This window comes from Castor canadensis, chromosome 8 (genome assembly GCF_047511655.1).
Source record: "Castor canadensis chromosome 8, mCasCan1.hap1v2, whole genome shotgun sequence".
NCBI classification, from domain to species: Eukaryota; Metazoa; Chordata; class Mammalia; order Rodentia; family Castoridae; genus Castor; species Castor canadensis.
The window spans coordinates 107863425-107882307 of NC_133393.1; positions in this window are offsets into that span (position 1 = coordinate 107863425).

Genomic DNA, 18883 nt, shown 5'->3' on the forward strand with positions numbered 1-18883 from the left:
GTCCTAATGCCCTTTTTCTGATGTTGCCTGATATCAAACCACTTCTGGGATTATAGGGAGATGAAGGCATTTCATAGCAGTTTATGTCACTTGGAGTTAGATTTTTGCATTCAAAGGTCATCAGATTCATAACAGGGCATTTGACGATGTAAGAGGTAGACTCTATTATCTTGTACCTCCTGAAGAACTTTCTACCTTTGAATAAATCTTATAATACCCTAATTATTTGAGTTCTGTTTCAGTACTATCCTTTTTGTTTGTTTGTTTGTATTGCAATGGTTAGGAATATGAACTCTAGAGCCAGGCTACCTGGGTCCAAACCAGGCACTGCAACTGACCAGATTTGTTACCTGAAGCAGTTTATTTAACTCCTTTCTGCCTTATTTTTTTCAGTTATTAACAGAGATAATCACACTCTCCACTGACAACATTGTAGTCAGATACAGGAATAAAACCATTAGTATAGTACCTGTGTAAGGTGAGTACTTCATAAATTGTGCCTCGGTGTTTTAAAGAAAACTTGGTATGAAAAACAAATTCCACCAAACAGGCAAATGCCAGTTTGAGAGTTAATAATCAGATTGGACAATTGATCACTTCTTGTTTTAACAGAACTTTGATGGCACATACAAGGAACAGTGACCATGCCCATGTCTAAATTCATGCTAAGAAATCAATAGCTACTAGAAACTTCAATGTGGCCAATATGTTATCCATTTTGTGGAGCGAGCTTTTTCTCTCACTCCTGGTTATTACCGAACCTAATTGGGACTAACTGGGAGTGACTGGAGATTCAGAAAAGACACAGGATAGACAGACAGACAGAAAGTGGGATCAGGTGTGTTGGGCACTCTGGCGGAGATGCACAACCCTCATTGTTTCTTTTCTCTATTATTACTCTGCTTCTTATCTCTACCTTTTTTCTTTAAGGCCTTACTCCTTTATAGTTCTTTAAAACCTTGCTTCTAAAGTCTTCTTTAAAATCTTGCTTAAAATCTCTTTCCTCACACTCACTCTATCCCATGTTTTCTCTTAGTTTTTCTTTAGCATAATCTCTCTTAAAGTCTTTGCCCCCAGACTTGCACTGCCCCATGTTCTCTCTTTAGCTTTCTTAAAGCCTCTGTGCTCAGACTTGCAAACAACAGCCGTGCCTAAAAACTGCCTTAGCATAACTCTTAAAGTCTCAGTCTTTAGACTTGCACTGTCCCATGCTCTCTTTAGCTTTTCTTTAGTGTAGCTTTCCTAAAGCCTATGTATAAAGTTCTCAGTGCAGGCTTTCTATCAACCCCTCTTTAGCAATTCCCCTTTAGCAATTTCCCTTTAGCCATTCTCTTCCCTTCCAAAAGCCTCTCACACCAAAAAACTAAAAGCCCAAAAGCTTTCCCTATCAAAAAGCCAAAAAGCAAAAGCCTCAAAGCAAAGGCAAAAGCCCCAAAGCAAAAGCCTGGCGTCCTCTTTCAGTGAGTCTTTTATACCCAGTGGTAAACAGGGTGGAGCAGAGGTTCTCTGGGAGGGGTGAGACATTGTAACAGGTGAAATCTGCATTCCTGCTTCTATAACATAAACAACTTAGGAGAAGCAGCAGTTCTGCATTTCCTTCTTCCATGGTGGCCAGGGCTGTGCCAATCTCGGCTTACAGATAATCTTAGGAAAAACAGCTGAGCTGCATCTCGCCTTTCTTATGTCCAGTTCTCATAGGCTTCTCAGAATCTGCTCTCCACAATTTTGTTTTGTGTTTTATCATGGTTTCCACTAAAGTAGTAGATTTGTTTCCTGTGGTATTTTGTTTTTGCCTTCTTTTCCCTGCAGTTTTTTTTTTTTTCAAGTTCAAAAGAATGCTACATTTGAAGATCTTAACTCATGGGAAGCTGTTAAAAGAAATGCAGCAGTTAGTAATGCGACTGAATGAACAGAGTAAAGCTCAGACCTGGAAATGTGTCCAACAGTCACAATGCCCTTAGCGCACTCCCCTAAAGGGCCTTATTTAAAATTCACTAGAATCCTGGATGTAGCTGACTGGGGTGAGCAGAGTCATCATAACATCAAAACTGAGCCCTTTACCCATTTACAGTGTAATTCAAAATGGTGAGTTTGCCTTTCGTCATTTATAGAAGTTCCACATGCTTGAAACTCAGCAAAAAGGCTTAGCTTCAATAAACTAAGAATCATGGGTCATGTTCAAAGAATATAAGAAATAACATTTTTGTTTTGACTCCTATCCTTTTGAAGAGCATAAAAATATGCTCATGATTAGAAGCATGCATTCTTCTTTGCAGATTTTAATTTTTAAAATAGAAGAGTTTAAATTAATGATATAATTTATTCATCACATATTTATTCAGGAACTCTAAGGACCAGACATTGTTCTGGGAACTAAAAAACAGCAGCAGAAAAAAAAAGAATAACAAAAGTTCCTGCTCTCGGAAAGCATATATTCTAGTGAAAGGAGACAAAGAGAAAACAAGTGGAGTAAGAATACATAATATGTCAGATGGTGATAAGTCTGAAAAAGAAAATGCAGTTAGTGTCTGGGAGGGAGAGTTGCCATTTTAAATAGAGTGGTTAGGGATGGCCTCATCAAAATGTGACATTTAGCAAAGAAGATGAGGACTTTCTAGATGAAGAACATTCCAGACAAAGCAACCAACAGAAGTAAAGGTTCTGAGATGGGATGCAGCAACAAGGCCATTGTGGCTGAAGCAGTGAGCAACGGAGGAAGGGCAGCACACAGCTGGGCAGGCGACACGCAAAGCATATTGGAGTTTTAGCTGCTCCAAAAACCTTGACTTTTACTCTGGTGAGTGGAAAACTCTTGAGGAATTTTGAGAAGACAGTGACATGATCTTGTGATCTGTGTGATTGCTGTGCTGAAAATAAGGGGAACAATGGAGGCTAGGGAGGAGGTATTTCTATAATCCAGGTGACAGATAGTGGTGCCTTTGATTATGGTAAGATTAGTGACAGTAGTGAGAAGTGGGAGGATGTGGATATGTTTTAGTGTGAAGTAAGCAGGATTTTCAGATGAATGTGATGTGATGTGTAACAGCAAGAGAAGAATCAAGAACCACTCTTAGGTGTCTCCCTAAGCGATGGAAGGCTGGAGCTTCTATGTGTTGAGATAGAGAAGATATTGGACAGGTGGAAATCAGTCATGCAATATTGGCTGTGTTACATTCAAAACACTTATTAAATATCCAAGCAGCGATACTGAATAAGTCGTTTGCTTTAAGATTCTTCTGTGTCCTGAATGGATTCCTTGCAGGTAAGTGCTTCCATACTAGTAAGAAGACATGTGGGAATTCCTGTGTGATACAAAACATGTTTATGAACTTCTACTAGTTCAAGACCTTAACTACTTTCAAACAAAGCAAACTGGTAACAGAACATCGCTTGAGTGCTTACAATGTATAAAGAGTCCCAAAATAGAGCTAACTGTCCACAGTAGCTACATTAGGTCACCTGAGGGCAGATTTCACTGCAGGTCGCTCTCAGTCAGTTGTTTTACTATCTGCATACTTTTGGGCTCTGATTTTTGAGCCCAAGGGAAAACACTGTTTCTTGTACCAGCTATGTATTTTTGCATAAAACTAGTTTGAAAGATTGCACCGATACCCAAATTATAATTGACATCTGTCAGACATGATGGTAACACCAAGAAATGGAGCATTAGTGTTGTAAAGGAAGAAGGAGAGGAATAAATTTAAAGCCATGAAGTAATAGTGGCAAGGAAATTTCAGGAAACACAAAGTTCATTGTAGAGATTAAATACCCAAATGCTGCTAGAGAAAGGCAGGTACTATAATAGGTAAAGACACACACAGTAACAGGAAGTGGTAGGAACTGCAGTGACCTGCAGAGCACAGGGTGGAGGTGGGGGGAGGGGGAGAAGGGTACTTCATTGAATGCAGGCCTGGAGGGGAAAAGGTGCTGCCAGACTTTTGCCTTATTTCCAGAACAAGCAGAAATTTGGGTATTTACAAGAAATCTCCTGATTTTTAAATGAAGACATTGAGTTCAGATTTTCAAAAACCCTGTGTAAGCCAAACAAAACATATCTTCAGGCTGCTTTTGATCTGTAACTTCTAACTTTGCCACTTGCATACAATTTTAATTATTGACTGATCTGAATCATTAAGTTCCTGCTAAGTTATGACAATTATTTGTCATACACATGAGAAACCATTCTTCTTTGCATATGACTTCAAGTTTGTGCTTCAGTATGAAGTCATAATATTCAAATACAAAAGAGTAAAAGCAAAATAATAATAGAATTAAAATGATTCCTTGCCTTTCCAGAATTTTTTTAAGTGAAAGTTAACAATTTTGTTATTATTTTTGCTTAAAAATTCCTGAAATTAAAATTATCGGCATTAAACTAAATACGATGCAGAACTGTGCTCTGCTGCTTCCAAATAGGTTGAAGTTTGTAAGATTCTGCTGAAATAGTTCTCTGAAGGATACTTGGCTTCAAAAATCACCTAGGCTGATAGAAAACAACTAACTCTGACTGGAATGGATGAAGGGAGAGATTTTCATTATGACTGCAGCTATTTTTCATAGTTTTTCCTACTAACTCATTTTCTCTGTCATTCTAAGTAGAAATCTTCACTGAGAGGCAAGACTGGTTAGATTTGGAAAATATTTAACCTCAATTCATTCTGATAGGCTAAGCAGGCAACTAGTCCCTCCTTCACATGCTGTCATTGAACAAGGAGCTGGGAGTTTTCCAGAGAATTTTTCTAACAGCCTCTTGACCTGTGATGGCTTCATTTCCACATTTACTTATAGATTTGGAAAAGAGAGTCTTCAATTTTCTCTTGGGAAATAATTGAGAGTGGGTATCTCTAGAGAGTGATTATATCTTAAAATTCTTATCAGCTGGCACAACAGGTGGGAGAGGGACTTTTGTCTTTTTGCCTACAAGGGCAGAAACTTGAAAGAGCAAGACAATAAAGTAATGGTAGAAACTGCTGAAGTCTGGAAAGGGGACAAACTGGAGGTGTCAGAGCATCAACCAAACCTGCTTAGAAGGAAAGTTCAGACCTAGCCTTCGATTCATTTTGGATCAACAAATGCAGGAGGCAGCCAAGGGTTCAGTGCATGGTGGGATTTAACATGCTTTTCCTGAATGGACTGATGGGCTAAGCTACAGGCTAAGTGCCAGGAAGGGGTATTGTTTAGATGATATTTTTATTGCAACAGAAACATCCTACTTATAAGTAGAAAACAGACTAATTTTTAATTAGGAATTTATTTATTTAGGAATTTATTGCACTTTTTCCAGCTTCATAAATTAGAGAAAATAATAAAGAGCAAAATTGAACTATTTTTAATCACTGCAAGAGGTCATTCAATGTCTCCCTGTTAACAGCGTAAGGCAACTGAAGTGTCCAGGGTACCTGCGTGTGAAGCTCTATGGCTTGAAGCTGCTATGTCATTAGATCCTTTGCATGCTTTCGATGACTTTTATCTTTCCATACTATAAATTATTAATGAATCTTTTTCTAGCAACCTTCTACTTCTCTTCATTTGCTAACTCTAATAAGCAATAGCCTTGGAATGTAGGCTTCTAAGTTTATGAAGAAACTGTATCAAATACTATTAGCAATACTTCTTGTGTACTTTCTGTGTCATGGGTTCTGTTTTGTGCATTTAACCCTCACAGAAGTCCTATGATGAAGACAGTATTTTCCAGATCAGGAAACTGAGATAGAGAGGCTGAGAAACTTGCCAATGGTCATATTATTAATGTGTAACAGAGCTGCAGTTGATATGCAGATCATGAGAGCCTTGTACTGTGTTGTGGATTGTTTTGGTTTTGGTGGCATTGGGGTTTTGAACTCAGGGCCTTATGCTTGTTAGGCAGGTGCTCTATCACTTAAGCCACTCCGCAAGCCCATTTTTTTTTTTTTTTTGTTGGTATTTTTGAAATAGGGTCTCACAAACTATTTGCCTGGGCTGACTTCGAACCATGATTCTCCTGATCTCTGCCTCCTGAGTAGCTAGGATTATAGGCATGAAACACCAGCACCCAGCTCTGTGTAGTCTTTTTGGAGAAAAGGATAAATGATTGCTTTATTAATTAAAGGCTGGGATTACAGTGTGTGGATTTTGTGACACCAGTTGTATTCATCTAGACTAGGAAATTCCCTTCTTGTCTTCAGCTGTGTTCTGGATGGTTCACGTTGCCATTTGAAAGCCATCAAATGGTGTTTTCTAGGTAGGGAAGGGATTTACATTTCCCATCCTAGTCTTTTCTCAAGAGATTAGCTTGAAAGGTAAATATGATTCTTATTTTCATATGGTCCCATAAGTGACTAAATAAAACTTCATCAGGTTCTTTAGGGAATTCAAAAAGTCTTCTATTGCTTGAAATGAAAATAGAAAATGACTCAGAGTTTAGAGAGATGTAGGACAATTTTAGTTAACTATAGCCTTCTCCACTTTATAGACAATACCAAATCTTTTCAGGAAAACTTTAAATGACTAGGGGAAAGATGCCTAGAAGGCAGTGGAGGAAAAGGGAGGTGGAAAAAAATGACTCAGAGGGAAGTTGACAATGAATGTAGCTTGGTATTTACCCTTAAATTCAACAGATCTTACTTTGTCGGCCTCGGGGAGATTTACTGAATTAGGGTTAGAAATATAGGCTGGACTTGAAAGCTCTGTTGAAAACTTGGTACTTTGTACAAATAAAGTTTGCACACTGCTGTGGGCTCTGTTGCAAGTGCCAGCCAGCCATATGTGTGCTCAGTCACATCTTTGACACTTTGTAAGACTTTGCAGGATTTCAGGGTATTAGTGTTTCCTCCTGACTTAACTCTTCATAAATGGTCCCTTTAGACACTTTTTGCTGCCTTCAGCTCCGTGGAAAACTCCTTTTATTTAAAACAAAACCAAAAAACAAACAGGGGAGTTGTTAACATTTCCATTGTCTTACCAGGTTAGAGAGCATTATTTCTTTTTAGATAGCCATCATATTATCTTCTTCTAGTGAAATAACTGGGTTATAGATGTTTTGTCATCTAATGGGATCTGTGCTCTCAACACACAGCAGCTTTAGATCAGGAAATCAAGTGGTGCTTTCATCAAAAGACTGTTTATCCTTCATTTCGTATCAGGAAATTCACCTGATATGGTGGTGTAGACACTTTTTTGTTTATTTCAAATGTCTTGGATAATCTTTCTCTATCAAGTTAGATTATTAGTCAACATTGCAATTTACAAATATGCTTCAGTGAATCACATTGGATACGTACAATTCGAATCCTGCTCACATACTTGATAGACTATTTCTTTGCATAAAGTCTTTGGGTCTTGCTTCATGTTTTCTCAGATGCTGTGTTGACAGCTCAGTTATTAGAGGGAGCAATACTGCTCAAGAGAGACACATACAGCAAGGCAAAACAAGGACCAAGCTGGGAAACAGAACCATGGAATAAGGCCAACACTAAAAGAGGAAGTGATCCTGGAACTGCTTGTGTTTAGTATGCTGATGTGGGGCTTTATTTTAGACTTCTCCTACTCCTCAGCCATCAGGGGAGGAGGCTGCAGAAGGACCTCCAGAAAAGTCAAAGGTGCCACTGCTAGGTCAGATGGAAATGTATGGGCAGAGAGGAGAAAGTAGAACCTGCCCTACTTCCATGCCTCACAGAATATATGCAATCTGTGTTCTGGGTAGGAGAATGAGCTTCAGCACAGGTTCCTCCAACCCAAATGCATTCACTGCCAATTACTAGCAAGTGATTTAATTATTCAAAGCTTCTCTTTCCTTGCTTCTAAAATGAAGATAATAATATAGCTTCCTCATAGGTTTGTTGTGAGGATACAAGAGATTGCTCAAGCAAAACATCTGCACATAGTCTGACAGGTAGCTCAAGAATGAAGCAATCGAGGAATTCTTTTCTCTAAAGCATATATTATATGAAGGTTTTGGCTGGTTCATCATTCCCTGTGGAATGATTAGACAATGAGGAAAAGACAGTAGAGCATTGGTAAAAGAGGAGAGAGGAGGGAAAACGGATGGCTGGAATGGAATGACCCCAGTAAGAGGATGGACACAAATTGCCCCAAGTGGGGTGAGGTAGAAAAAGAAGCAAAATGCCTTTGAATAAAGTAAGCTCCAGACATGCAAATGTATATTATAAGAAAATTATTTGATTCCAGCATTTTTTCCTTTATTGTTGTGTGGGGTGGGGATACATTGTGGCATTTACAAAGGTTCTTATAATGTATCAAATATATCATACTTGAATTTACCTCCTCCACCATTTTCTTTTAAACCACCCCCTCACCCGCCACGATTCCTGGAATAGTTTCAACAGGTATCATTTTTGCATTTACATACAAGTGTACACATTTTTTGTACCATATCCACCCTCTTACCCCCTTTGCCAGCACCCCCACCCCCTACTGCAGGATCTGTTCTGTCCTCCTGTTCTCCAACTTTGTAGAAGAAAAAAGATAAAGACAAAAAGAAAAACATGACATTTTTGCTTGTTTGAGATAAAGGTAGCTGCTCAGGGAATTTCCTTGTGATATTTCCATGCATGTATGTATTATAACCCCAATTGGTTTATCTCCTCTAATTTTCTTCATTCTGCCTCAGTCCCTTTCTTATGGTGGTTTCAACCCATTTAAGATTCCTATACTCATTCTTGTATAGGGAGTGTATCAATCATATTCAAGTTCTTAGTTTCCTTCTTTTATCCTCTCCCCCATGCTGATTCCAGCATTTTAGTCCATTTCTTTCTTGTGTTGTCTTCTCACTTTTGTCTCATGTGTGACCTTACCTCACATTTCATCACTTGCCTTCATTATAAAAATTTCTATACAGTTCCTCTCATCTTCTCCTCTCTTATTCTCATCCTACATCAATTTTCTTGCTTTTCTTTCTGTCTAATATCTTCACCATGATTTTATTTATCCTTCTCTATTCTCTGTAGCCTGCCAGTTACTTTATTTTATTTTTTTCCCCTTTCAGGTCATAAGAAAACTATTGTTGTTGCTTTCCTCCAAAAAGCAGTGATCACTTAACAAACTCCTTCTTAATCTCTTCTTCATATCCATTTTTATCTGCCTATCAGCAGTCCATTTTTTTGTCCAATTTTTCTTATCTGAGATAATTGGAGATGCCCATCAAGGATTACAAGAATTATTCATCTGCATATGAATTCAATGCAAGTGTTTTCTGTAGTTTCTGCATTTCAAAGCCTTCCTTAGAGACTCTTTATAAACAATGGATTTAGTCATATCTTCTTATAAGAGATAACCAACAAGCACAACGTGTTGTCTATAATGATATTTAAAATGACTTTCCATCAATCAGTGATATTTTTGAAATTATCTAAGACTATTTAACAATAGTGACCCAAATTATTCAAACTGCAACTTGCCTCTGCCAAACTAATTGAAGACAAAGGTTGGTTTTTGGTTCTTAGCTGCTAATTGTTTATAGTATCTAAATGAGCCAGTAGTGTCAACCCAGACTTTAGCTTGAAGGAGAGACTAGATATGCACATATGTATTCTTAATTAAAAGCAATTCTCCAAGGCACTGGGTTGGTCTGGACTCTATGGGATGGCCATGTTGGTAGAGAATACCGATTCTAGTGCCACAGACACCTCTTTTCCAGTCACTTGAGGCAGGGGGACACATTGCTATAATAAGATCAAGAGGAAACAATGAACTGTGTTTAGACTTTTTGGGAATTTGGCAAAGTTTATTCTTAAAGACCAAACTAATCATTCTTAGGGCCACAAGGATTTTCCCCCAAAGTTCCAGCACATCAAAACTTGACAAGTATATGGCATGTGCTTTTAAGAGTACATAAAGGAAATCTTATAATAATTTGCAACCAACAAATCTGAGTTCTAATCCTAATGCCTCCTCTATTCCTGTGTGTATGGTGCTGGGCATGTCACTTAGTGGTTTTTACCTGACTGTTTTCATCTGTGAAGTAGGCTTGCCTAGAGTAACAGGTCACTGAGGGTGACCATATACACATGAGGGTCTTCACTGGACAGTACGTTGTGTGGTATGAAAGGTTATTGATGGTAATAATGAGATTGGGATGACCATGGTTGATCCGCCTGGTCAAATCTCTACCTAGTGCTGAAGACAGCAACTGGATAGATTCTAGAGCCAGACTACTGGCATTGGCACTTATGTGCCCTGTGACCTTGGATAAGTTTGTTAACTTTCCTGAGCTTCAATTTCATTGTTTCTAAAATGGGCCTGATAGTATGTACTACACAAGATAGGTGAGGTAATTGCATTTGTTCACTTGAGTGAAGTTCATAGATGTTACCTGACAAAATGAGTGCCTTATATAAATCTTAGCTGTTATTTTTAGAGTAGTTGGACAGATAAGGTGTTACCAAAGCTACCTTTACTCTTTGGGAGGGTTCCTGAGTCTTAGACCCCTCCTGGTTTTGTTCCTAACCCAGGTATAGCACGTTCTCAGGGCCAGAGAGTTTAGCAAATTTGTATTTCCCTGATGAGGGCTTTTCTGACCTGTATTTTTCTATTCTTTCCTTATAACAGACTTATATTCAAAGACAGAATCAAAGTTGTGTCCTGTTCTTGGTTTATAGAGGTCTGGAGCTAGAGGACTCAAAGATGGAGGATGGATCACATCCCCAATGTGTATGGGTCCCAGTGCCCAGGGCTGACAGCAAACCAGGACAGTGGGTCATTCTAGATCTTGTTGGTGTGCCTGAGTCCTTCTTTATAACATCTACTTTTAAAATAAAATAATAAAAGGGAGGGGGAATCTTCAAATTTTAGCATGGTGTTTTAATGACATGCATTCTTTAGATTAAATTTAAACATTCTGAACACATCAGTCAGAAATCTGTCCCTAGATGAGGCATCAGTTATCAATATAGATCCAGGACATACTATTTGCTCCTCATTTCCTTTACTAGTGATTGATAAATTCTGTCTACAAACTACTGGGAAAGGATATGATGAGGGAAACTCTTTGGATTCCAAACTTTCTTGACCTGTAATCTCTTAATTATATCTCATTTTAGCTCATTGTTTTAAATGAGCTTTATTACAGAAATGCTTAAATAAGCATGTTTAAGAATTATATATGAGTCTGAAACCTAAAGGTAGCAAGGAAACCTTTCTACTACTTCTGGCTTCTCATTATTTCAAAATGAAGGCTCTTCTCTTGGGCTTAGAGCATCAGAAAAAGCATCACTGCCCTATCTCCTCTTGGCACCATCATCCACTGCTCCTGGAAATGGCCTCTAAAGTGGTGTTTTTACTCCAGTCTCTTGAACAAACACTGCAGTTAAACTGATGCACATTCTGTGCATTGCAATTTCATCACATCAGTTCACTGCTCAGAGAGCTCCAGCTTCCATCCACACCATGTGTTAACTCTTCTCTCCTGCTTTCATCGTATCCCATGACCCAGATGCCTTTTACTCTTCTGCCCAACCTCTTGTTTTCTAACTCATTGTCTACTTTAGGGGCACTATAGTTTGGATTTTAAATGCCCTCCAAAGACCCATGTAGTTTGGTCCCCAGGCTGGTAGTGTTGGGAGGTGGTGGAACCTGTAAGAGGTGGGGCCAAGTGGGGGATCCTGAGGTCATTGGGGGCATGCCCTTGAAGAGGATTGTTGGACCCCAGTCCCTTCCTCTTCCTCTCTTTTGCTTCCTAATGATAAGGTGAGCAGTGCTGCCTCACCGCACGCTGCTGCCATAAGGTGCTGCTTCATCACAGACCCAAAAGCAATGGGGCCAATTGATCATGGACTGAAACCTTCTAAACTCTAAGCCCAAATAAGCCTTTTCTTTGTATATGTTAGTTATCTGAGGCATTTTGTTAGTAATTAAAAAACTGACACACAGGGGACCACCTCTCGTTCTGCTTTGCAACTTATAACACCTATTCCTATTTCTCTGCCCTCAATGTCTTGGTCCCTGGGCATGGACTGCCTTATCTTCCATCTATGAAAAGTCTGCCCATTTTCAGAAGCTGAGATCAAATTTTACCTTCCCAAGAAACTGCTCTGACTGTACCAACAATCCCAGATTCTCAGCCTTCTGGAGGTATCTGCCATTTAGATTCCATAATCTACACAATATGGTATTTAAATAGATGTTCCTTGATTTAGTATAAAGCTATGGCCTGATAAAACCATTATAAGTTGGAAATATTATAAGTTGAAAATACACTGAATACACCTAACCTATTAAACACCATAGCTTAGCCACATAGTGCACTGCAGAGTAGCAGCTGCTCAACCTGTGATCTTTTAGCTAACTGAGAACTGTGGCTCCCTGCTGCTACTGCCCAGCATGGTAAGACAGTATCACACCGCCTATCACTAGCCTGGGAGAGCACACAAGGGAGGGGTGAGGATAGGTAAGACACTTAAAAAACTAGCTAGCATTTGTTGCCCTTAACGCAGAGAAACTAAAGCAGATACCTTAAAAGCAACTGAGGCCAATAGGAAAAGGGGACCAGGTACTAGAGAAAAGGTTAGATCAAAAAGAATTAACCTAGAAGGTAACACACACTCACAGGAAATCAATGTGAGTCAATACCCTGTATAGCTATCCTTATCTCAACCAGCAAAACCCCTTGTTCCTTCCTATTATTGCTTATACTCTCTCTACAACAAAATTAGAGATAAGGGCAAAATAGTTTCTGCTGGGTATTGAGGGGGGGGGAGTGGGAGGGGGTGGAGTGGGTGGTAAGGGAGGGGGTGGGGGCAGGGGGGAGAAATGAACCAAGCCTTGTATGCACATATGAATAATAAAAGAAAAATGAAAAAAAAAAAAAAAGAAAGAAAGAGAAAAAAAAAAAGTTCAGTTTCTGCTGAATGCATATCACTTTTGCACTATTATAAAGTTGAAAAAAATCTAAGTCAGTAACTATCTGTATACATTGTTCTGTATAGCAGTCAAGACATGACAGAAAAACCATGATACAATCAAAATTTAATTAAGAGATTATGCACAGCAGTATGGGTAGGGCAAAGGGAAACCATGTTTTATAATATGAAATACCCTGGAGTTAGCAGCAGCTGGAAGTCCTATTAACTACAGGCTTCAGGAGGCCAGGAGACAGAATGTTTTCCAAAACTCTGAGGGAGAGCCTTTGGTTGTAGGAGGGGGCAGTCCAACAGGAGCTGAGGTCATCAGTAAAGTGGCACAGCCAGGGCTGGGGTGTATCTCAGTGGAAGAGTACTTGTCCAGCATGTGCAAGGGCCTGGGTTCCATTCCCATTAACCAAATCCAACGGGAAGCCAGCAGGCAAGGGAGCCCACTGGTGCTGTCTGTAAAGTCTCCTATGGTGCAAAGCGAAGTGGAAGAATAGGGTGCATGGAGGAGCAAAAGGAAAATATGCAGCCCATGACCTTTACTGTATTGCTGACATGTTTCCTAGGGTATGACTTCTCCCAAGCTAGACTGAAAAGCTCCTTAATAGCAGATTCCATGGCTGGCACTTGGTTTTTATCTCTTACAGTGCTTAACTCCATCTACATTGAAGTGAAAATACATATACACTGAAAATTGTAAAAAGAGACAGATGAAATCTTCCACCCTGGGTTGGATATCTCTCTGGCATCTAGCTCTCAGTTTCCCAACTGAGTAGATTCAGATTCCTTAACATAGTCTAGTTCCTGACTCTCTAACCTTATCTCTGACTTTCCCTCTTGCTACCATCACTTCCATCAGTCACCTGCTCTTCTTTGCTATGTTTCTACCTCAGGCACTTTCATCACATCACCGGGTCTTCTACCTGGAGATTTCTAAATGCTTCTTATTTCAAGTCTATTGACATGTTGCCTTGTCAGAGAGACCTTTGCAGATAACCCTAGATAAAACAGTGCCATCTCCCATCTCTCCCTATCCTCTTATCTTGCTTTATTTTCTATCAAGCACTCAGCCCTAGCTGATATGTAATATATGTATTGTTTGTTAAATGTATCCTATTTACATTAGAATAGAAGATCCATGGAGCAAGACTTTGTCTGCTTTATATCAAATATCTAGATCAATGTCTGATGCAGAGTAGGAGCTCACATGTGAATATGTGTGTTCATGCAAGTACATGCACACATGTGCATACATGTATATAAATGTACATAATGAAACCAGCAGTCAAACAAGTTTCATTTCTTAAGAGCAGTCCTGACAGTGTGAATGTGAAAGCCCGCCCATAGCTTATCCTTAACTAAAATAAACTCAGTTCCATTCAGCAGGGTTTTATTTAGTCTGAGCTAAAGCAACCCAGTAGCAGCATCTGGTGCAGCTCTCAATGGTTGTGGAACACACTTCTCTCTCCCTCTCCCCTGTTCCTAGCTGCCAGAGGCATTACTTTTAGTAATGGCACTAAAGAGGCCAGGACCTGAAACCAGACCTTTTGCTCTTAGTCATCTATGATTTGTAGAACTGCATTATTAGCCCTTTCACAGCAAACTCCCTAGTAGTTTTTCACTGAGTTTCTATTTCCCCTTTCACATGTTCATCCCTCACCAGCTACAGTGTCCAGCACAATTCCTACTGCCCTAAAATCAGCCCATTCCTGGCTGGTTACTCCAAGAACAGCCCCAGGGTCGTGTCTCTTGTGCTAGCTCCACCAGCAACTGCTCCCTGAGGGGGTCAGTGTTGTGGGCTGGGGGACACCTACTGGAGACCCCACCAATTCATGGCACTCCTGTTCCTCTGAAGCTCCTGGACACATGGGCACCATTCTGCAGGCTTTTGTCCTCAGAGTCAAAGTAGTTTGAGCAGAGAGGTTCTTCCTAAGCTGTGTCTTTGGGCTCCTTATCAAAGCATTCTACATCCAGGGCATAGCTTTCCCTTTTCCTTGCTGTGTTAGCAAGCTTTCCATCACTGTGACAAAAACAAAACAAAACAAAAAAAAAAAAACTGAGATAAACAACTTCAGAAGAAGAAAAGTTTTACTTAGGCTCATGGTTTCAGAGATTTCAGTTCATTGTCAGTTGGCCTTTTGCTTCTGGACCTATGGCAAGGCAGTGCATCATGGCAGGGAGTAGGTGATGGAGGAGAGCTGCTCATGTCATGATCGCCAGGAAGTAGAAATAGAGGAAAACAGGAAGGGGCTGGAGCTCCAATATCACCCGCAAAGGTGTGCTCCCAATGACCTAACTTCCACCCCTCTCCAAAAGGGTCTACCATTTCCCAATATTACCACAGGCTGGTGAGAACCAAGCCTTCAACACAAGGGCCTTTAGGGGACAGTCAAGATCCCAACTATAGTATCTGACTGTTTTTAACATTAATTCTGTTCTTAGGATGCAGTTGGGAAAAAAAATTAGATAAAATGTTCCTAGGACATGCTGGAATAACTCCCCAATCTTTGATAAATCTCCCCTCTCCCACCTAGGACTGAGGAAACTGGCTCAGTGAGCATCCTGACGAAAGCATGACCAACCTGCCCAGACACTTGGGATCACCAACTTTCTAGTGTTTAGAAATCTCTTTTGAATTTCCACAGACATGACCTCCAGAGGCACATGCAGTACTCATGGCCATTTGGGTACAATGTTCACGCCTCCTACATAGGTCTTTATGTTCTTTTCCAAGGGCTTCTGGACCTTGGTGATGGAGATGCAGAAGGTATCATCAGTTTATATATGTTGCTGTCCTAGAAAAACAACGCATTAACTATGTTACCCCAAACAAGGCAACTTCTTAGCAATTTCCCTATTTGCACAAAAGCCCATGTACCTTGTTTTTACATTTAGAATAATTCTCAACCTTATTCTATTCAGAACCTATGTATAAAAAACAAACCTCTTTTCCTCTTTTCTCATACCACCACAATCAAACAGAAGATTTCTGTGACACTGAAAAAGATTTTTTCCCACCAGCAATCAAGCAATCAATTGTGCAGTGGACACTAGCTGGGTGTCTTCTAATTCAATTCAGCTCTGACTCTATCTATTGGAGGGAGTGTTAAATCCCATAGAGCAAGGTCTCAGTCCCCAAGAGTGTCCCCCCTTCCCCCTCAGATGCCATTTACAAGCCCCAGGGTGATTTACCTGTGTTTCAGAATAACCAGGTGTAAGTCAGAGTTCCCAAGACCCCCTCTTCAGGTTTGATTAATTTTTTGAGCAGCTTACAGAACACAGGGAAGCACAGATTTACTGGTTTCTTATAAAGGATATAAACAAAGCCATGCATTAGGTAAAGATATTTCAAAGGATACAAATGAAACAATGCTAGGGAAAGGATATTACAAAGAACACAGATAAGTGATGCATGTGAGAAGAGGTGTTGTGCTTCCATACCCTCTGTGAGCTCGCTGTCTTTCAGGAACTCCCATGTGTTCAGCTATCTGACATGTTTGGGGTTTTATGGAGACCTCATTACATAGGCAAAATTGAATTAAATCACTGACCACTGGTGGTTAACTCCCCATCCCTGAGGTTTGGGGTGGTGGGGCTGAAAGTTCCAATCCTCTAATCCTGCTAAATTTATCAGGCAAAAAGTCCCCACCCTGAAGCTATCTAGGTTTTCTAGCTAGCATCCAACTCATTATCATACAAAAGACTCTAACTTTAAAATTTCTAAGGATTTTAGGAGCTATACTCCAGAAACAAAGATCACATACATAGTTCATAGTTACATAGCCCTAACCCTGTGAGGATAACGGTACTAGCCCAACCTCCCTCTGTTCTGAATTGCTTACACTGCACGGTCCAGGACATATATCTTGCACATCCCACTTCTGCCTAGAAATGTCCCCGCCTGGCTTTTCTAACTTATAAATCCCCAGTCATCTTGCAAACCTCCATGAAGCATAGCTCTGAGATGCCAGACATCACTTAAGGAGGGCTCTCCCTTCCCTTCTGTGTGCTCTCCCTGTGCCGCCTATAGGCCTTGCTCACTGCCCCACTCATCGTTAAACGTTTTGTCTCCCTTACTGGACTGGGAGTTTGTCCATAGCAATGGCCAGAGCCAGGGATTATTTGTTTAATTGTGTAGCACTATGTTTTATTCTACTTAAACTGCTGTAATAAAATGCTATAAACTGGGTAGCTGAGATAGAACTGACATTTCTCACAGTTTTTGAGACTGGAAAGTCCAGAATCAAGGTGCCAGCAGATAGGATATCTAGTGAGAGCCCCTTTCCTGATTCATAGGTGGTGCCTGCTGGCTACATACTCAAATAACAACGGAACAGGATCCTAGCTCTTGTGGTTTCTTTTAATAAGAGCATGAATCCCATTCATGAGCGATCTTCCCTCATACCTAATTAGCCCCAAGGGTCTCCCTCCTAGTGTCATCTCGTGAGGATTAGGATTTCAACATATGCATGGGGGGGAGGGAGGAGAAAAGCATTTAGACCATAAATCAACCCACTACTAATAGTGTCAAAAATATGCTAGGTGTTTAATGTTTATTGCTTAAATGAATAAAAGAATGAGGTCCTAGATTGCCAGACTCAAGCCTCGCTCACTGCATCTGATGATTCATTATATCTCCTTGGCCTAGCATATACTAAATTTTTGTAAATTTTCTGAGATAAGGAATTAAATCAGTGAGTATAGTTCAAAGCCAGCAATTTTCTTGTTCATTTCCAATTTTCTCTGTGACCAATGCTTTTTCTAGTGAAAAAAATCAACTTTCTTCCACAAGGCTCAATTCCTGCTAATTTCTGCCATCTACTTGTTATTTGAATCTAGATTATTCTAAACATTCCAGAGCAGATAGAGGATTTACAATGGGCAAAAACCGAAAAGGAGACTTACTATCTGAATGGCACCCCTGTGAGGGTTTCTGTTTAAAGCCAACCCAGCTCTGGCCTGGATACAAATTATGAAGACTGCACATGGTAATATTTGTGACAGCAGCTTATAAAGAGATAAAAGTACAGTGTAATTATATAGTATAATCAATAATGATACATTATAATAATACAATTTGAGGAAAATAACTTCCAGAATTTACCCAAGGAGAGAATTTGTACACACTTCTATAGGGCATTCATTCATTTAACAGAATGAGAGAAAGCTAAGCAATTGTTAATACTAGTTTAGAGATCAGCAAAAAATTAATATAATTTGTAATAAAAATAGCCAAGAACTAGGCTAACTGTAAATTTTCCTATTTAATATTTATAATTATCTATATAATTATACATATATTATATATAATTGAAATTATGCTTCTGTCATAAAACAATGATACTAACTTCTCTAAACATGTTCTCTTTTTCCTTCTTTAAAGTTAACATTTTTTCTGCTTTTGTCAAAAAATTTCATGTACTTTTTCTTCATTTATAATGCATAAACTAATATTATTAATTTGGAAATCAAAACTATGACATCCAGTAGTTAGTATATTTTCTTATTCATGAAAAGCAGTGCTGTTCTTATTCATGAAAAGCTTCTGTTGAAGTATAGTACACATGAGTTAAAAACAAGAGTCAGTTTATCTGACAATTGATTTTTTCCTCAACTTCTGTTAAGCATAGATAGTATGGAGTATTCATTTAAAAAAAGAAAAATGACATGAAAAAATTGTTTTCAAAGTAGGAAGAAGGAAAAGCAGTGTGAACTTTCCTGAAAGTGCAAGGTGGTGGATAGGAAGTATAGGGAAATTAGAGTGAGATTCAGGAAACATTGTAACTTCATCTCTGCTACTTCAACCCTTTTAGTTAATTCTGGACACAAACATGTTTCCCCCAAGAGGATTTGAATGTGTTATCTCCAGTGATAAGCATGGGGAAGTATTTCTTGCCAGGGACAATTCAGGTGGTGATTCTTTTAAAGGCATATTGTTGGACTAATTGTTTTACTTTCTTAGGAGGAGGTCCGTGAGAATTTTGGCTTTTGAAGACACATAGTAATGGGCAAAATTCTACTCTTTGCCACTGGTTCTCTCT